This window comes from Sabethes cyaneus, chromosome 3 (genome assembly GCF_943734655.1).
Source record: "Sabethes cyaneus chromosome 3, idSabCyanKW18_F2, whole genome shotgun sequence".
NCBI lineage: Eukaryota > Metazoa > Arthropoda > Insecta > Diptera > Culicidae > Sabethes > Sabethes cyaneus.
In genome coordinates, this window is record NC_071355.1 from 238,141,259 (window position 1) to 238,161,773 (window position 20,515).

At 41.3% G+C, this 20,515-nt stretch overlaps 1 protein-coding gene across 1 annotated transcript in view; it reads right to left on the reverse strand.

The window, feature by feature from the left end:
- LOC128740948 (zinc finger protein 271-like) overlaps positions 1-20,515 on the reverse strand; it is a 90,292-nt gene that overhangs the window by 12,730 nt on the left and 57,047 nt on the right. The gene's annotated exons all lie outside the window — the stretch shown is intronic.

The window sequence follows — 20,515 nt, forward strand, 5'->3', positions numbered from 1 at the left end:
TGTTACGATGGAATTGGCTTTTGTTTGAGGCTTCAACCGACCAATGAAGGTGCATGTTTGCAGCTCAGGTGGATTTACCGGATTTGGTCTTCTAAATGGGGTTAATCAAAAGGATTTTTCCTTCGCTGTTCTATAGCTATCATCTCAAGTAGGCCGTTCGCAAAGACAGCACTCACGTCGCGACGCATTTGTCACCCAAGGAAATCGTAATTCAATCAAAGCAAGCCGCTTGTCGTTTTCTTATTTAGATTCGACGTCAACATTCGACGCGCGTCGAGCTAAAGTTTCTTGTTTATGTTGAGCTAGAAAAAAAAAACAAAATGGGACAATACGCCGCGAAGTGCCCATTGATTTCTACGGAATTTTTTCCACAATGGTCTGCCTGTTTCCATGCGAGTTCCTATAGCATCAACAAGCGCTGCGCTACCATTTAAAACGTCCGACACATTTGAGTCTGTCTACCTTCTTCAACGGGAACAGAGAGAGACGTAACACAGTTCAAAAGCTAATATACAGTCCCATTTGAATAGAAAATTCTAAATTGCCGCAGTACCTAATGGCAGGAAAAACATGTCCATTTTGGACGGAACACACGACGACGGTGTTGGTTGGTAGGAAGGAAAAAAACATCCCCCGTAGGGCCGAAGATTCGGGCTAATTGTTTCAGCTTTTTTTTTGCTGTCCTCCACGTGGACAGGCGGCAGTGGTGCCAGCTGGCCGCGAAGTCTATCGAATAAAAACAGAACGTTAAGTTTCAAAAACGAAATGTAGTACCTAGGTTTCGTTTTTTTGTAATAAGAGACGGAATTTGCATTCGATTTGCCAGCTAAAATAACAAATAAATATTGGCGTGCGTAAGGCGAAGATGTGACCTTCGCTTTGTTTGAAGTTTAAACGGCATTACGAAGCTTGGACGGTGAAGTGTATGGGGCACCAAATCTCTACATATTTGTCTTGATAAGAAGAGGAATGCTTGTCAACATGGGGACTGTATTTTTCAGGAAGTGCTTGATTAGTTGGTTTGTGCTGGATTGTTGGTTTAGTTATAATGAGCCGAACATTTGACTTTTTTACAGTATTAGGGCAATTATGGAAAAGCAAACTTTCATTTCCTGCATTTTGATTACGCCATGAATAAATAAATTCTGTTTAAACGCAAATAACTAGTAATTCTAGGAATTCTGAATAAGAATAATGTGGCTTGAGCTTGCGCTTTGGTTGCATGAAACATGGCAGTTGGGGTTTTGTCGCAGACTTCTGGTGACCAATATTGATCGTAAAACCCCGGTGGGAGTGAAGTGTTGCGCGGAATGTTGCTTGGGAACAGACCAGCAACAGATAGATATTGAGGTCAATAAGTAATGGATGTCGAAGATTTGCCCAGACATTTGGTGTACCAAGTTAGCACACTTTTGACATTTCTGGTTGTAGTAACCTATTTATGACTGAAATAAGTCATATATCGGTTCCAACAACTAGTTTTCAAGAACTGTGCTAGTAGGGTAGACGGATGCTTCCGTCAGTATCAGGCGAGCTCTCGAGTACTTTTTCCCATCTTTTTGGCAGTACTTAAGTAAGACTATGCTAAATTTTTTCGTGCTATCCAGTAGTCAACCCATTTTTATACGACTAAAGTTCCTTTGTTGAGTGTATTAGCAGAATAAGCAAACAAAGGAAGGAGGAAAACAATTTCGTCTTTTCTATAATAACATTCAATAACATCTGCTGCATTTTTAACAAATCTTTCGCACAAGGAAAATTTCCGAGCATTTGGAAGCATTCGTTCATGTTCCCGGTATTCAAATATGAAGATCGCTGAAATATCAGGAACTACCGTGGTATTACCAGTTTGTCCGCAGCGTCCAAATTACTTGCAATAATCGTGAGCGATGCTTTAATTTGTAGCCCTAAACATTACATTTCTTTTAACCAAAATGAATTCGTGGCTGGTCACTCTGTGACGACGAACCTACTAGACTTTACTTCCAATTGCATTACTGAAATGGAGCTAGTAGACGTGATATATACTGATTTAAAAGCTGCCTTCGATCGCATCAATCATCGCATATTGCTTGATAAAACATTACGATTAGGTGTTACATTCGTATTTCTGCGACAGAGTTTTACAAGTGAAACTTGGCTCGAAGGTATCGTCCCCGTTCACGAATCCATCTGGTGTGCCACAAGGCAGTAACTTAGGACCACTTTTATTCATTTTACTCTTCAACAACGCTACCTCTACCCTGAAAACAGGCTGCAGTTTGGTTTATGCTTGAAATCTACTTGATAATTCGTTGCATCGAAGACTGTTACCGCTTTCAACTTCTCTTAGATTTTTGTAAATTGGTGCAAAGTGAATAACTTGACTATCAGCGTCTCTAAATTCGAGGTTATAACGTTCCACCGAAACAAAATTGACAACTACAAAATTGACGAATTGAATTGAAAAGGGTTACAACGATGATTTTAAAAGCGCACTCGCCAGTTGGGATTTATTGCAAAAATTGTACGAGACTTTGAAGACCCGCACTGCCTTGCCTAATTCGTTCCCTTCTCGAAAATGCGTACCTAATTTGGACTTCATATCAGCTCTGTTGAAACCTTCGAATTGAACTTAGCCCCCCTTAACCCCCCCTCCCCTCCAGTTCCCCAATGCTGTTTCATAAAATTTGATTCCATTTCCAATGATAGTTTTGTTTGGTTTAAACAGCTGATAATCAATAACGTCGACCTAGTCCCAGGTCGCTTGTGCCAGTATTTGGCCGAGCTGACGACGTATACGACCAGACAGAGTTCCTATGACTTTTTTCATTTAAGTTGCTGTGCCTTTTCATTACCAGCTTCCTTTTGTATCTCTTTTGAACACCACTGCATGCAATTGCTTGGAAATGGCTTGTCGGGTAACTCTTAAAATGCTAAAGTATATAAGGGTGCGGCAGTAGTTTTGTCACTAAAACATTCGGGTATCAACCGAAAGAGTGTGGGGACGAGCCCCACCTGTAATTGAACGACCCAATATATTTTGGGCTATGTACCGGAATTTTCCAGTTCATCCAATTTCTCATTCTTCGCACTTCCTCAATTTCCAAAAAAGTTGCTAAATCAAGCTCTTGCGTTTTGTCCGAACGCATGCGAACCGTCGTTAATATCTAAAGTACCGTGTTTGAAACAACGAAACTAATCCAGGCATGTTGTTTTACTTAGAATAGCATCTTCGCAAGAATTTTTGTTCTTTCGAAGCGCTTTAGCCGCCACTTTATTCGAATGAAAGGAGAAAGATTATCGCTGTGCAAAATCAGTAGCAGAAGCAGGACAGAGATCGTGAAAAATTTAAATTTAAATTAATCTTCGATATAACAAAACATCGCACAGACGTGTTACTTTTAGTACTAATTAATGCAAATCCTTAATCTTCTAAACACATTTTTTGTCATACCAAAATTGAACAAATGATAAACTTCGTTGAAACGACTACCTACAACAAACTGGGTTCCCGAATAAAAATGTACAGCGGAAAAAACATTGAATTTCACACTGTCACAAAACAACGAAAAACCACATTGAAACAGTGAAAAGCATTGTAAAAGTTACATTGAAGTTGCCATGAATATTGCTGTTTTCACAGTAAATTTTAATGTAAACCGCCAATTTTACAGCGAATAAAGAGGTGATTAAATGCTGTTACACTAAATTTTTCGGCTTTTTCCCATAGAAAAAAACAAAAACAGTGAACTTTGTGGTATATTTACTGTAAGTTTTACATTATTTTACAATGAAGTTATATTTCAATATTAAATTCTGCAAATAAAATTGTAGACTTTCGGATTATTAAGACAAAATAAAAACGGGTGATTAATAAACAAATTCCGCTCTTTCCCTACACGCCTGGTCTCAATCTGTTGGATCCTGTCGACTCTTTGTTTCATTACTGTCGCCTATCGTTCCCTCAATTGTAATTGTAAAATCTTCTACCGTTATAAAAACTAACACCGCTATTCTATATTTCGAACGAAAGTTTTTGCGAACGAAATTTCCGCCAGCAAAATCAAATGGGCAAAATTTCGTGCAAAATACAGAACAGAATAGGGATGTTAATTGTATGCCTGGCCTCATTCAAGGTCAAGACATAAAAACAACGAGGTTGGTCTATTCCATAGGAACGCAGCCTTTCCCCGAACACACGCGTTGAGAATCGCGGCTAACACGCTGACAGACGAATAGAGTCGTAAGTCGCAAGCGCCTACATAGTGTCGTCGTCCTGCTAGCAAAACGAGTTAGACTAAACTTCTTGATGGGTGGTTTCTGCAGTAGACGGAGCAAGAGGCACAATTTGTGTCTAAAAATAACTCAACCTGCCAAGGATTGGACCTTAGATAGAAATGATGAGAAAATGATCACGAAAAAGCCCCTGGAGCGCAGAAAGTTAAGTGTCATTAGTGTGGTAAAGGGCGAAAGTGGATAGAACAAAACGAATCCCTTATTCGAGCCCGGAAGGTAGAAATCAGATTGGTAGTCGTCTATATTTACGGCACCGCGAAAGTGTAAAACGAAATCCGTCCAGATTGTTCTTTTGTAGTAGCATATTCGTCCATGAGATCTGTTGCACTACCCTGAATGTTTTCAGCGAAGCCTGGATATCAAGTAGACAGCCGTCTACCCATACGGTCGACGTTGAGACCGTTTCGGCCCGTAGTGCCTGAGGATTATCCACACCGCCAGTATACAACGATCGCTGGCCAAAACCACCATTGCCATAAAGGAGATTACGTACCACGAGGTAATTGTTATTCCTTTTCTCATCTTCGTTTGTGCGTCTGGCAAGAATCATAAAAGCCGATAGAGTACACCCGAGCCGCCCTGCAATGAAGAGTGGGCCGGGCGAAACAGAGCCTTCTTACATTTGACGAACAACATCACAAGCAGTAGTGTCGTCGTCCTGTTAGTGAAACGAGTTAGATTAAACTTCTCGATCGGTGGTTTCTACAGTAGACGGAGCAAGAGGCACAATTTGTGTCTAAAAATAACTCAACCTGCCAAAGAATGGACCTTAGATAGAGATGATTTCCGGCGACCATTTGCTTCGAAAAACTTGCAGTCCATATTCGAGAAAACTGCGTAAGAACAAGCAGTAATCAGTAAAGTGTTTTCAGGCTATAAACATCAACAAAAAATTTGGACAGTCTGTTAGTGTTATAATCACGCGGTAAAATTTGAGGTCGTCAGCGTATAATAGTTTCGGGGATTTCAATTTTCCACAAAGATCGTTGATGTAAAGAACGAACTACAAAGGTCCCAAGACACTGTCTTGAGGAACACCGGACTGAATCCGGAACGGAGCAGAGCACGCCCCGCCAACTCTCACCGTTGAGCTACGCGATGTCAGATACGACGGGATCCATTCTGTCAGCCACTCAGGTAGACGCATTCTTCTAAATTTCTGAACCGCTGGAGTGTGTGGAACCTTGTCAAAAGCCTTGGCAAAATCAACATACACAGCGTCGATTTGGTGTCGACACAGCTCCGGGTCAATGACATGCGTAAGTTCTATGAGAAGGTGAACCAATCTTATAAAGGGTACACGCCGAAGGCTGACATGTATAGGGAGGCGGATGGAAATCTGGTCATAAACGAATGCGTAGTGATCAACAGGTGGAAACAGTTCTCCGACAGGCATCTCAACGGCGATAGAACAAAGGAGACAGAGCGGAAGTTAACCTATGTGCGCCTACAAGTGATAGCACCGTCCTGGCTTCCAATCTCGAAAAGATCCCGCGAGATATCAGTCTGCCGAACAATAATAGAGCGACCGAAAACGACCGACTCCCGGCAGAACTATAAAAAAGGCAAAGAACCACTAACAATGGCTTCCTAGCTTCCCCTCTATATTAAGAAAACTGTAAAATCCTGCTAACCCAGTAAATCGGGCGTATCGATCATACCTCCTAACATAGATGTAAGCAGTGCTCCTCGTGTACTATTTTCATAAAAGCCTTAAGGCTCCTCTAAGCTACCGTAAACGAGCCAAATCAAATGAATACCAACAATGGCACTTCACTGGATAATTTCAAGGACTTGAAAGTTGGAGAAACTATCGAAAAAGTTCATGGAAGGTGTGGTTTTTCTACAAAAAGGACGCCAACTCTGAAAGGATTGATAAACGCCGCTTACAATGTTCTTTCCCTGATTTTATGACATCCTCTATCCTCCCCAATAGAAAGAGATTTCCTAAGGCAGAATCAGAGGGGCTTTAAAGATGGCTCGTGCTACTATGGATTGACCTTTCGTTACTCGCGCCATCTTCGATTTATAGTACCAGGCTTCTGCCGTGCTCTGCAAAAAAATCAGAGGGGTTGTGTACAAGACACGACCGCATATATAGGTGACGCAGGACTACGTAAGTCTCTTTGTAGTAATAGTAGCATGTATTCATGCTTGTAATCATTCGATTCTTCATGTATACATGCTATATGCAACATATATACATGCTACATGCGTTGTATGTAACATTTATCAAAGTAGTAACATTGCATACGTTCAATTCTCAAAATATTGTGCATTTGAAAACCATTTAACAAAATCAAGAACACAAACTATTGCTTTCCTGCTACTTTACTGAAAGATTGTTTTTATTACCCATGGTTCCCCACGTTGAAGGGATTTTACCAATTCAATCCTATTTTATCAACAGCACATCTTTTCACTACACTTCTAATGAAACGGCATCGGCAAGCATGCGTATTCATACAGAGTCGTATTATAACCGAACAGACCGCCTACTTAGCTTCGAGGTACGATGCTGATCTAACAAACCAGTCGTCGCATGTTCGAATCTCGGCTAGACGGTGCTTGCTTGATAGAGTCAGTAGGATCGTTACACTGGCCTCGTAATTTTCCTGTACTCTAATCAGCCGGCTGCGAAGTCTGTCGATAAAGAAGGGTAATGTCTGATGACGGTTTAAGCCCACGACTTTGCTTTTATTATAACCGAACACTACAGCTGTAGCACATTTTTCCAACAAAGATATCAAATTCGTCGAGGTTTAATCGTCTCGCAGACGCAGTAAAGAATTTGCGATCTGTTGGGACAACGAACCTGTGTCATTTTTTCTGGCACACTTCCCTAACACAGACATCAAATTGGACTAGGTTTATTCGCGTTCGTAAGAAATCTGTTGGCACGAGGGGGCTTTGTCACTCTTTCTGGCGTACTTCCCCAGCAAGGACATCAAAATGGTCTAGGTTTAACCGCGGTGTTAAGAAAACTTGTTGAAATGAGGAAACTTTGTCACTTGTTGTGGCGTACTTCCCAAGCACAGATATCAAATTGGTATAGGTTTAGATCATCGCAAAGAATCTTCCAACCAATCACGAAGCGAGAATTCTGGTAAAACATAGGTTAATTTTTTTCAATTTTTCAATAGTTCAACATCAAGGATCCATACTTTTTTTCATTTGGGTCAATTCTTAGAAGATTTATTGATCGATTGGTGTAAGAATATTGAAAATCGATCGGAAAACCGCTGAGCTATTAGCGTTCAAAACCTTTCATTTTTCGTGACGCTCGCATTTTTCGATTTTTTGGAATGACACCCTATCTCAAAACTTGCCGTAAGACGTAGTCCTACGTCAAAATCTCAACTCTCGGCGTTTTACTGGCAAAGCGCAGAAGACGATTCGATTTGCTCTCCATCAATCGGATGTTACCTTCTCCGACGCGACGAGTTTTGTTTTGCTCTGGCAGTGCTTTGCTGCTTTGCTCTGCCGAGAAACGAGCATCAGTTTGGTTTCATCTTTCTTTTTCTGCTGGTGCGCTATCGAATGCATGTTCTCAAGGTCACGGAGCAAATCGTTCCAGTTCATATAATTGCTTATCGCATATTCGCTTTGGGACACGGAGCGAATAGTCTTGTGTCTCGGGTGTGCGAAGAAAATATGAGCTCTGCTTGTCGTTGTGCTCCTTCTGCGCAAAATGAGTGGTCGTAAAAGAAAACAGTAGGAAACGGTCTACAGAAAACGAAAGCAGTTGATCGTTGTGAATATCAGATTGCTTTGCCTCTGTATGCATAAGATGAGCAAAATGAAGCCTGTGTATAGGCATACTAAAACCTAATAGAATACACTCGAATACTAATGCCACTAGGTAAAAAGCATTTGGAATTTTTTTCACCGTTTGAAACATCTTGGTCAGCGGATTAACTTGGCTGAAAACAGTAATTTTCTTTATTGCTGAAGTCCCGAGATATACCCAGATAAAGTTAACGGTTCACAGGCGTTGTACAAAATACAACAGCGCGAGTAACGGAGGGTTAATACATTCATGATTCATGCATTCATAATTCGACAAATCCTCTAGTAATGTCGGGAGTACAACGTGCCCGCGCATAATATTTTCGAGGATTTCAGGGCAGCATACGATACAGTGGAGCTCGAACAGCTGTGTCAGATAAAGCACGAGAACGGCTTTCTGGAAAAATGGACGCCGTTGGCTTCTCTGGACAAGTGATGTGCTATATGCGTTTTTTGGGGCACTTTTAAACACTTTGGAATCGCGCAGAGAGTTGCGGCAAGTAACTCTGTAAGGTAAGAAAACCTTTGGGACGGCGGAGATTATCTAGACCGGAACGAAAATGGAGGCAGGGACGATTGAGTTACAAATCAATGCGTCGAAAATCAAATATATGGTAGAGAGAGGCTCCAGAGAAAACAGTGTTCGCTTCCCACGGACAATGAATGTTATGGTTGATGAGTCCATATATTTGAGATCTTCAGTCACCACCGACAACACTACGAGTAAGAAGAGATTCATCGACGCATTCAAACTGGAACTCGAGCCAACTTTGCCCACTGCAAGACGCTTCGATCAAGGAGCATACGTCGCTACACACAGCTTAACCTTATGAATCCGGTGGTTCTCTACGGACGTCAGATTGTAAATTTCCTTACGGAAGACATACGGACACTTGCCGTATCAAGAACGCCGCGGGAATTAGAAATAGAGGGATTCAACGTGCTAGATGGCTCGAATAGCAGGCTGAAGCTGCGTGTGTCGTGACGCTCAAAGAATTAGCGACAGGACCGAGTGCAGTGGATACAAGTTCTTGATCAGAGACGTAAAATGTACTGGTTGAAATTAATATTGTGACCAGTCATGCGGCAGATTTCTAGTACACACGCACCGAGAAGAAATATCAGAATAACGATGATATCGCTTGCTCGTCGGGTCACACACACTTCGGAGCGGCAGAGACACGTTTCAACATTCTAGCACCATGCATGACAAAAGGTGTAGTGGTTTTTGGTATTCTCGTTTGCTGCTTCATTCGTATGCCTACAGCTTTTCCCCAAATAATGCGGATTCAAAGAAGAACGTTTCCAAACTGCATGTATACTTACAAGAACTTTAAGTAGTGATCAACCACAAAACCGTGCAAAAATTCAACAATTTTCATTACATAAATTTCAGGTGCAAAACGCATCAATAATTACAGCTTATTTTCTTTTGCTTGTCTATACTATTCCAGCTAGAACTGTAAGCAAAAAGCGGCGAATGCCTGTCACTTCTATACTGTGACATTTTTTTCGGCTGGTCACAGTGAAGTAAGAGTGTTTGCTTATTATCATGTACGTATTCCAGCTAGTTTCAACACATCAAGAGATAGGCTCTCTCGATACAGAAACAATACGAAGCGACGGTACTGGCTGAGATTCTGGCAAATGTATAGAAAAAATGAACCATTTCGGCCCCTGTTCTTGATACAGCGCGCGAGCCACCCGGGCTTTAAGCTGTTAGATGTAAAAATAAGATTCGGAATAATGTTCTATGTTTTGTTTAGAAACAAAAAGTATGATAAACTACCTTTCTTTTGCTGTTGGGGTTCGTCACCATGGAATTGTATTTATTATTCTTGTTGATTTTTTTGGTGAGAAAGCGATATTTTCAGCGGACGTTTCGACTTACTTTACACTTCACCCGAGTAAATGATTATAACAAAAAAAATATCTCAATTAGATAAAAATTACAGAATTTGTTATATTTTTGATCGGACAAAATAATGAGACCAACAGAATTATTACAAGTTTTGTTCTTATATCAAAATTTGCTATAATATTGTTATAGAGCAATTCCAGCTCAACTAATAAAACGGTTTGTCTCGACTATTTTTGATTGCAATGAAATTTTGTTAATACATTGGAACCACGCACGGATTTATTTTCCATGAAACATATTTTGATCAAGAGTAACTTTCAATAAGGGCGTATTTAGAAAGGAGATTTTTTTTTCAAAAATTTTATCTCGAAAATTACTTATTTTATGAAAAGGACGTCAAAGGAAAAGTTGTAGTAAATTAACTATATTTTCAGAAAAAAAATACACTGAAGAAAAAACTTTGTCTGCATGGCTTCGTCTTTAACAATTTTGTCGAAATAAAATGTCGATATAACAGATAAAGGCAAAGATGTTTTTGTTATATTTTAACAAAATTATAACAAAACCTGGTAGAAATATTACAACAAATTTTGATATAATTTTGTTCTGAACAAAACAAATTTAGTTTTATTTTTGCTACAGCTGCTTAGAAGTTCTGATAGAATTTTTAATATTTTAACTACTTACGAGTCCAATATTATAACAAATCATGTTAGAAAAACCGTCGCAACAAAATATCATGATTTGTTATAATTTTGTTATGTTTGTCTCATCGCCTGGCAGTCATTTACTACATTTACATTTTACATTTATCCATTATAAGAGCAGAAAATAACAGCGTCTGACCCGCGAGCGGACGGCTGAATTAAGAAATCTGTTGTCTTGCGCACTAATATCAAGATAAATAGTAGTCCCATTGCGAGATTCGCTAGGGCGCTAATAAGTCGACCAATCCAACGACTAATGAATTAAATTTTGCACGCGATTATGAGGAACGTGCTGCATGAGTCAAATGTGCTGTACTCTAATAGTCTGTTGAAGTCTATCGATAAAGAAGGGTCAAGTCTTAGAAAAGACGTTTAATCCCACGGCTTTTTTAGGTCAGGATTGACTGGAATGGGGCATTGAGTTTTTGACACGGTATGAGCCATTCCGTTTCTAAGCTGCTGAAGAAAGATTGAGGATAAGAAACAGACAAATTGTACAAAAGATCATCATGTCAATCTACTTTTAGGGATTTACTTTAGAGGCTCTTAAGACGAGCGAGTAATGCATCGATTATAGGTTCAGTCATTTTCAGCAACGAAAGTGGATTTCCGAACTGAGATTGAATGGGTTCGTTTTGAATGTAAAGTTATCGAAAATCGCTAGAGGTAACTACAGTATTCATGCTACCACCAGGTTTTATTATGAATTTATTACAGAATATAATAAAATACAGATTGTTACTTAGAGATATTCTAGTTCGATTTTAACACATCAATAGTCGGGAATAAGGATGATGAACGCAATTCTGGCAAATTCTGGAGAAGTCTTGAGATATTATACAGACCAAGCTGCATATTGTTTTATATTTGTGTTCCTCACTTAGAAATTGAACATCTGATCAAAATACAAACTTTTAATAGTAATCATCTAATTTACAACTAAAGTATAACTATTATGCAGAACATTGATTAAATATTTGTTGCGCACTTCACTTCTTTCCATCGATCTGGCAACCCTATTGTTTAGTGTTTTTTTTATATTTCCTCTCTACTGTATCATCAAATAGATTTACTTTCGTCGTATTTTTTTTCGGAACTCGCTGGTGGAACCACATCATCGTATCGGACGAAGTGACTATCATCACTTTGGTCGTGAAAAACGGTCGGTTTTTAAGCTGGCATGGGACTGTCCATTTCAGCAGTTCCATAGGCAAAAAATTCAGCGCCCAAATGCAAATCACAAGTGAAACCAGGCACCAGGCGCGGAAAGCGCCCTTCCGGTGGGTTGATGTTTTTTTATTCTTCAAAAACAAGAGTCCACTATGGGAATCAGCGCAATTCATTCGTTCGGTTGCCGGGTTCGGAAGTGCGGATTTTCGTCACGTCCTTTTTGACACGGTATTATTTTATATTGGGGATTTTTTTTGCGGGCTTATCCCCTTTGCTATTCAGAGTTGGTCTTTTAAATTAAGGCAAGAAAAAGCACGTTTGCTGCTTGCTGATTTGCTCTGATTGTAACGAAATTCTGTTGGAATTCTTTCCGGTGAAATTTATCGAAGCAAATTGATTTGTGGTGCATGCTGTTAAGAAAACCAAGAAAACACGACACTGCTCTTAGTTTTTTTCAAAACTGCTGTCGATTGATGCGCGGATCGTAGCAAGCTGTGGAATGTTTTCTTATGTGCCTCAAAAAATGCTTTCAATTCCATGTGGAGTTGAAGCAAAAACAGTTTTTAGTTAAAAAGCTTTAGTGTTAATGGTAAAAAGGCTATAATTTAGTGCAGAAACGATTTATAATTTGCAGTTGATTGTAGTGAATAAAATTAACGATGAATAAAGTTCGTCGATGGGGAGAGAAGCTACAGGACTCGCTGGAAAAGGTAGGTACTATTTGAGGTTAGTTTAATTAACTCGGGACTGATTTCGATAACGAAGTAATCAATTTGTCGTCTGATTTTTCAGTTAACTTTTTTGAAAGATCTAGTCTATATAATAACAAGGAGTAATTAGAAATTCTAATTAAACAGGTCAAAATTAGTAATGAAATATTATAGCAAAGAGGCAAAGTCCGGGAGATTGTTAGTTTTCCGAGAAATTTTTTGCGAGTTGGTTTCCGTGAATATTTTCCTTGTTTTTTCAAATAAAAATAATCGTTTCTGTTCAAAATTTAATCACTTTTCTGTCAAATACTGATGGTTGGACGGAGCAGGGAAGCAGCACTTAGTTTTAGCAACTTTTCTCTTTCTCGTTGAAACATAATTAAAACTCCAGGTAAACTTTAATGAATACGAGTGCATAGAAAATTTTCATTCTCCCCCGGCACTGCAACGACGCTGCTGCTCGTCAGCGACGACGACGACGACGTCGACAGCGCACTTCGGAGAATCGAGAAAAGCGTCGTCACAACGCAAAACGGGAACGAGAAAAAAGCGTTCATTCTACCTACTGGCAGATCCGTAGAAAGCAGGAAAAAAGTCTCTGGTTTGGCGCGGGTTGTGCTTAGCAACGTCCGCGCCGCGCACTCTTCCGTCCGACCCCTCCGAGCCTAGCCACGTCTCGTTTGCTTGCTGCGTTTTGATCAAGCCAACGAAGAAATCTCATTTTAGTTTCACAATGAAACCGCAAACTTTTGCCGCCCGTCCCGGGAGAGAACGAACGACGTCGAGTTTGTGAATACTCCCAACTTCCTGCCCCGTTTTCCCCGTCAGATTTTCCGTAATGATCACAGCGATTCCTTCTCGTCATCTCGCCACCACACACAGGCTGCTCCCTATAATTATTTAGAAATCATAGAAGCGAAAAGTTTTCTCCCGCATTGGAACGGGTTCTTTGTCTGTTGAAAAATGTTAGTTAGCATTTTTTTCGTACAAAAAAAGCAGATAATAAATGGTTTCACCCAACATTTTTTTGTAAATAGTTGAAATTTCTCGTAGCGTTAAAACCAAAAACTGGTTGTTTTTCTGTTCCAAAACTTATCATAATTTCATCCGTCCCCGAATAATGATAGAAAGCACCCTCTTTTGGATTACACCCTCCGGTTACCGGATAAAAAAAATACCACCATGCAGAGCTGAGTAAACCCAGTGAAGTAAATCCCTAGAAAAAATATTTGTAGTTCCATCAAGCAAGCAGCAGGAGCATCTCGCTTCCCGGTCGATCCGGAGTCCGGGGTCCGAGGACCGGGAATGGCTCCGGGAACCGCCTTTTTCTTTTTCTCTGTGTACCTTTTTCCATCCATACCCACTACCACCACCACCAGCCGGCCAGTTCAGCTCAGCTCTCGTAATCGTAAACTTTCCACACACGGGACGGGGATAAAGTTTCGAAATTAAAAAGGGGGTGTCCTTTTTGGCCACGTAAAACTCGCCGTAGCCCGTGAACGGTGAACCCCGGGTGTGAGGACGAGGGTGAACGGGAGATGGCTCACGTGCCGAGAAAAAAAAACTAGTTTTCAGCTTTGAAATTAAAATAGCAGAAATTCCATTCGCCCCGTTCCAATGTGGGATGCTTTTTCTGCCGGAGCTGGTCTCGGAAAATAGTGCGATAAAAAGGGTATTTAATAGAACGCGGCCGACGACGCGGAAGCGGTACGGAGTAGGGAACACAGCGCGGGGAAGAGGGCCAGGTTCGAGAACGAGGGAAAATAAGCTCACCCCACTACTACCGCTACTACTACTACTAACGGTTGGGATTGTGCCTTGGTCGTACCTTTTTTTAACGCTGACTGTACGATGACATACCTAGTGTCCGATCGGGCGGTTAATGGTTTCTGGAATGGCGTAATTCACATTTTATAGTTGCTCTATAGCGTTGAATATGGTTTTTGTGTATAGTATGAAATAAAAGCAAAATTAAAAACCGGACATTGTCCATCTGCTCAGCCGGATTGTTTCAGTGTGGTTTGTTTGATGTATTTATGTGTGTGGAAAAACAATTTAACCGTCAGAAGATTTTACTGATGTTTGTTGAAATTAATTTTTGAATCGAACTGTAGTAATTGGAGAAATACAATAGCGTGATTTCCCTATTTTTGACCCGTTGTCGGTTCAACAGAAACAAATTTTTATGTTACAAAACTACTCAATAAATCGTGTTGATTTTTCACATACCCGCAATATCTCAATTCGAAAATGTCAATGATTTTGACTTAATTATTATTCACTTCAAGATTGATTGATTATGTTTATTGTACTCTATTAACTGATTATTAATGTTATTTTATTGTCTTTTTTTCAGGTATCGGTTTTGCTAAATAAAGGTATGTCGGTTTTGTCACTGTACCGTTGCTCGAGAGTGTATTAAGTTATGGCAATCATCACTATGCGGGGGGACAATCGTGCCCATAAATTTGTTTATTTTGGTTCGTTGTTCAGTTTATGAATTAGTTAGTTTCGATAGATAAGTGAGGTTTGAAGTTTTTCTTGATATGTTTGTGAATGTGAATAAATCGCAATTATCGGTCAGCCACAAAAAATCGTAAGCCTCACTACGAGCAAGTGACGTTTTGGCAATTAGTTTATGAAAAGAAAAAAAAGTGGCACGAAACCATTGCGTTTCGGGAATGTCAAGGAAGTGTCAAGGACTTTCGGAGTGGCAAAACATCATGTTCTCATCTACAAGCCAAGCTAATCGAGCTATCAATGAGTTGGGAACGGCGTAGTAAACAAGGTAAGCCCAAATTCTGCTTTTATTTTATTTTTTCTTCATTTTTAATGAAAATCCGGCAGCTGCTAGGGGTCACCTTATATTAAAGGGTGTGGCAAGCGGATGAATCAGTTGATACCAAAATTCAAATCAAATATGCATGTAAATGGTGGTTTTGGTGGAACAAATGTAAATTGTACATAGTATGTATAGTTAGTTTACTTATGATAATACGGATAATTGAAAATTATTTTTCGTCTGCCAAACATAATTACCCGCAGATGACGCTGCAGTTGGAATGCCGTTTATAACCTTCAAAAACATTTGTAAAAATCATGACAGTCGGATCAGCCCTTTGTCTTCTTTATCTTCATTATCTCAATGAAACTTAAGTGACTCTGTATTTGTTTTCGTTTAAACAAATTTCAGCGACAGCATAGTTTTGGCGGTGTTTTAATTGCTGTTGCCGAGCGGCATGATTGTTCCCGCATTAACACATGTAAACGGCAATAGGCTGGAGCAAGGGTGTGTCTCTGCTACGATACGAGGTTATCGTTTCCTGATGTGCAATATTTACATTCCTCCCGACAAAAGCCGATCAGTTGATTTAATAGAAGAGCACATTAGCACCGTCCGTGAACACTGCAACAAGGCTTCTCAAGGTGACACTGTCCTTGTGTACGGCGATTACAATCAACCCCGCCTTACATGGCGCAAAGACGAGAGCGGTACTCTTCCTAATAACTTGTCGTATTTAACTCCAGCGAATATAGCATTGGTCGATGGCATGGACTTTTTTTTTGACCATGAATCAAGTAAATCTACAACTGACTAACAACGGCCGCTCTCTAGATTTAGTTTTCGTGTTTGAGGCCAGCCGTACTATGGGTACCACTTCCGAGGATCCCCTACTACCTGTAGTTCTTCATCATCCTCCACTAGATATTCGCATTAATGTTTGTGGCGAATTTTCGGGGTCGCTACCAACGACTGACGAACGCAGGAGAGAACTCAATTTCCGGAAAATCGACTTCGACAGACTTTTTGCGTACCTATCAGCTGTAGATTGGAACCACAATTGCGTGGATGTTCATGGTATGGCCTCCCTGTTCGGCGATGTTATCCGTCAATGGCTAAAATCAAACGTTCCAGTGAAAAGAAAACCAATTCCACCTCCATGGAGTACTTCTCTTCTTCGTAAAGCGAAAAGGGACCGCAATCGTTGACTGCGTCGTTTGAGGACTAATAGATCAGTAGTGCTAAAGAACAATTTCAAGAGTGCGAGTGAAAACTACAGAAAGCTAAATGCTGCACTTTATAAGTCGTACGTTCTAAGGGTGGAGTTTGGTTTGCGTCGGATTCCAAAATCCTTGTGGAGTTTTGTGATCAGTCAATCAGTCAATCCCATCTAACATAGTTTACGATGGCAGAGAATCTACGAGTGAGTTCACCTGCCATGATTGTCGCTGCCTCAAAAAAGTTAAGCTCGTACGTTCCTGGACCAGATGGAATCCCGGCTGTTGTTTGTTGTCGCTATGCTAGTTCTTTTACTGAGCCGTTAGCCGCCATTTTCAACCGATCATTCGAAGGCGGAAAATTTCCTGTGAGCTAAAAGCTGTCATACATGTTTCCCATGTATAAAAGTGGTAATCATCGTGACATCAGAAATTCCCGTGGGATTACTAACATTTCCTCCGCTTCGAAACTCTTCGAGATTATCGTCAGCGACCGTATTCTACAAACCACGATGTCTTATATTTCCTCTGACCAACATGGTTTCATTCCCGGCAGATCCGTAGCTACAAACTTGTTAGACTTCGTTACCACTTGTTCGACGGCTATGGAAGCCGTCATCTATACGTATCTGAAAGCGGCTTTCGACAAAATTGACCACAAAGTGTTACTGCGTAAATTGTTGCACTGAAACGGCAAGTGCACGTATGTCTTCCGTAAGTAAAGTTACTGTCTCAAGTCCGTAGAGGACTACCGGTCTGATTAGCGTTTTGTACATCGTTAGCTTTGTGCGGCGGTGTATGCTCCTTTATCGAAATGTCTTGCGAAGGGAAAAGTAGGCTCGATTTCCAGCTTGAATGCGTCGTTGGATCTCCTTACTCGTATTATTGTCGGCGGTGACCAGAGATCCCAAATATACGAACTCATCAACCACTTCCAGTTCATCGCCGTCAATAGTCACTGTGCGTGGGAGGCAAACGTTACTATCTCGGGAGCCTCTTCCTACCATATATTTGGTTTTCAACGCATTAATTTGCAACCCTATCCTCCTAGCCTCCGTTTTTAGTCTGGCGTAGATTACCTCCGCCATCCCACGGTTTCTAGTAATGATGTCGAGGTCGTCTGCAAAGGCTAGGAGTTGGCTACTCTTACTGAAGATCGTTCCCCTCGTTTCAATGCCCGCTCGCCGGACCACACCTTCAATAGCGATATTGAATAACATACAGGACAGTACCCTCTGTGCGATTCGAAAGGGCTTGAGAGTGTCGCCGAAACGCGCACGTAGCACATCACTCGTTCAAGAGTAGCTTTGATCAGCCGCGTCAGTTTGTCCGGAAAACCGTACTCGTGCATTATCTGCCATAGCTGTTCGCGTTCAACGGTATCGTATGCTGCTCTGAAATCCACGAAAATATGATGCGTGGGCACGTTGTGAGCACACCGTTACGGCACCTGAAATTTTCAAACGAAAAGAGTTCGGAAAAGCGAAAAAAATCAGTAGGAGAAAAGCGAAAAGGTGAGAAATTGCCAGAAAGTTCTGAGTACGAATCGGTTGAAGAAAACAGCGACGAAGGAGATGTAGGCGAAGCAGTAAAAACTGATGTCGACGGAAGATGAGCTGGAAGAAGAATTAGAGTACGAGCCAGAGGAATCGGAGCCAACAGCCAACGGAGGATGAGGCGACAACGTGGTGGACCTACGAGAGTCCAACTGGCCGCACGGAACGGTATTCCTAACTTTCCGTTTCCTGTGAAAAACCTGAGGAGCGGCCATTATTTATCGGCAACTACGCAGCCTCAAATGAAGCTTGCTGTTTTAACGACGTCGAGAACCTAGTTTACCTACAGGAGAATTTAAAAGGTGCGCGAGCAGTCGTTAATTTCCAGAGTCAGTTCCGAAGGTGATTAGCTCCGACTCCGTCAACTCTACGTCACCGGAGCAATTGCTACACTGTCATTTGAAGAAGGTGAAGCTCCGAGTGCGGACAGATTGGAAACATTCATCCCTTTCGGAAACGAAGTGCAGCAACGCCAACGCTTCGTGGCCATAAAGTGCCACCGGGAGAGTTAGCATTTTATAGAGCGCGGGTTCTTTCCGGAGTTGCAATGTACGGAACTCAGCTGGCTACGTAATTCATAAAATGCCCTTTCGACAGCTGTTATATGCCTTTTTACTTTTCGGATCACATCGTTATCACATGTCACTAACGTAGCAAGCTTAAAAAATTCGTCGACCACTTCAAAAGAATCAGTTCCAACACCCGAAGGGCGATATTGGGATATACCATTGGATGATACTTTCGGGATACCTCTAATTATGTACCTGAAAAACCAATTTATCACCACGAAACGAACGTGCAACCATAGTAGTATATAAGGGTAGGAATTAGTGATGATTTTCCCCCTAAGATGCGGAGAACATAGGGTAGGCCCAAAGCAGCTGAAAAACTGATGCCGCAGCCCTTCTTTGTTTTGGTAGAATTTATGATAAGCCCTATCCTCGTAGCTTCCTCCTTAAGCTGCTTGTACGCCTCTTCCACAGCTCTAAGGCTAACACCGTTGTTGTCGTCCGCAAACCTTAGGAGCATGTAAGTTTTCGTGATGACTCACGCGCTATTCTGACGCTTGATTTCGAACCATCAAGGGTAGCCCGTATCAGCCAAATCAGTTTCGTTGGAAACCCATGTTAGGTTCAAGCATAACCCACCACAGTCCTCCGTTTAATTGAATCGTACACTGCCTTGAAGTCTATAAACAAATTGTGAATCTGCAAGTTAATTTGCCGGAATTTATCGAGCATCTGTCACAGTGTGAACAGCGTCCCTCTCGAAAACCACTTTCGGTAAAAAATGTTTTCTGCAACAGTCTATGAAACAGGTTGCAGAAGGGAATTTTGTACACCTTTTTTGCAAATAGGGCATATGAGACCTTCCAACCATTTTGTAGATAGTTCTTCGTCAATCCATACCTGATGGATTCACAATACTTTTGAATGTCGGGAGCGAACAGCTCCCGACATTCAAAAGTTCGACGGGGATGCCGTCCTTTCCAGCTGCTTTGCCGTTTTCAGCTCTACTCTAGCTGCTGACCATCAACCAAAGTTAGGGTAGGGTGTGGATCCATCACCCTACTAGCACCATTGTTACAACGTTGTTGTGGTAACCGAAATATGACTAATTTCAGTCGTAATTCGGTTGCTTCAACTAAATGGACTAAAGTGTGTTACTTGGGTAGCTTGCTCATCATCCTCAATCGTTATTCTGTTTCTGTTGATAGCTTCGTATTGTTCACCATTCAACAGTGCATCGGAATGTTTTTTACAACTCCTGGCCACCTACGAGCTTCCCCTCCTTGTAATCAGGTTCCCCTCCTTGTGGTTGTACATAACAGAAGAGTTCTCAGGATATGACGTAAAGGTAGTCATCGGGGATACAAATGTACAGAATGGTAGAGAAAACTTCCATCCTACCACATACGACAATGACCTAAGGTTAATCAACTTCACTATTAGCAGAGGAATGGCTTAGATAGCCATACCTATTTATTAATACCTATTTTGCCCTAATGGAGACGGCACGTTGTGGTTGATGGCCGGCACTTTTCTGATATCGCAGACGTGCGGTTCTGCCGGGGGACACTATCTCGTAGTAAGCCAGATTCGCGACCGGCTGTCCAACGTATTCAAAGCGAGACCAACTGGCAAGATACGACTGAACATTCGGCGGTTATCTCCAAAACGAGTTGCTGCAGAGTACTCTCAAAAAACTGAACGAGCAGTTAAAGCACATCCACGATGCGATCAGTTCTATAGCGCGAGAAATGCTGGGCACTACTGCTGCAGCCAATCCAGTCAGTGGCTGACTGACGAGAAACACCGAGCCTGAAGCCACATATTGGCTACAACTGTGACACGCCAAAGCAGGAAGAGATACCGAGATGCTAGAGCTGCCGAAAACAGAGTTCACTGTCGTAAGAAACGCCACAACGCGTTCTTGCGGAGTCGA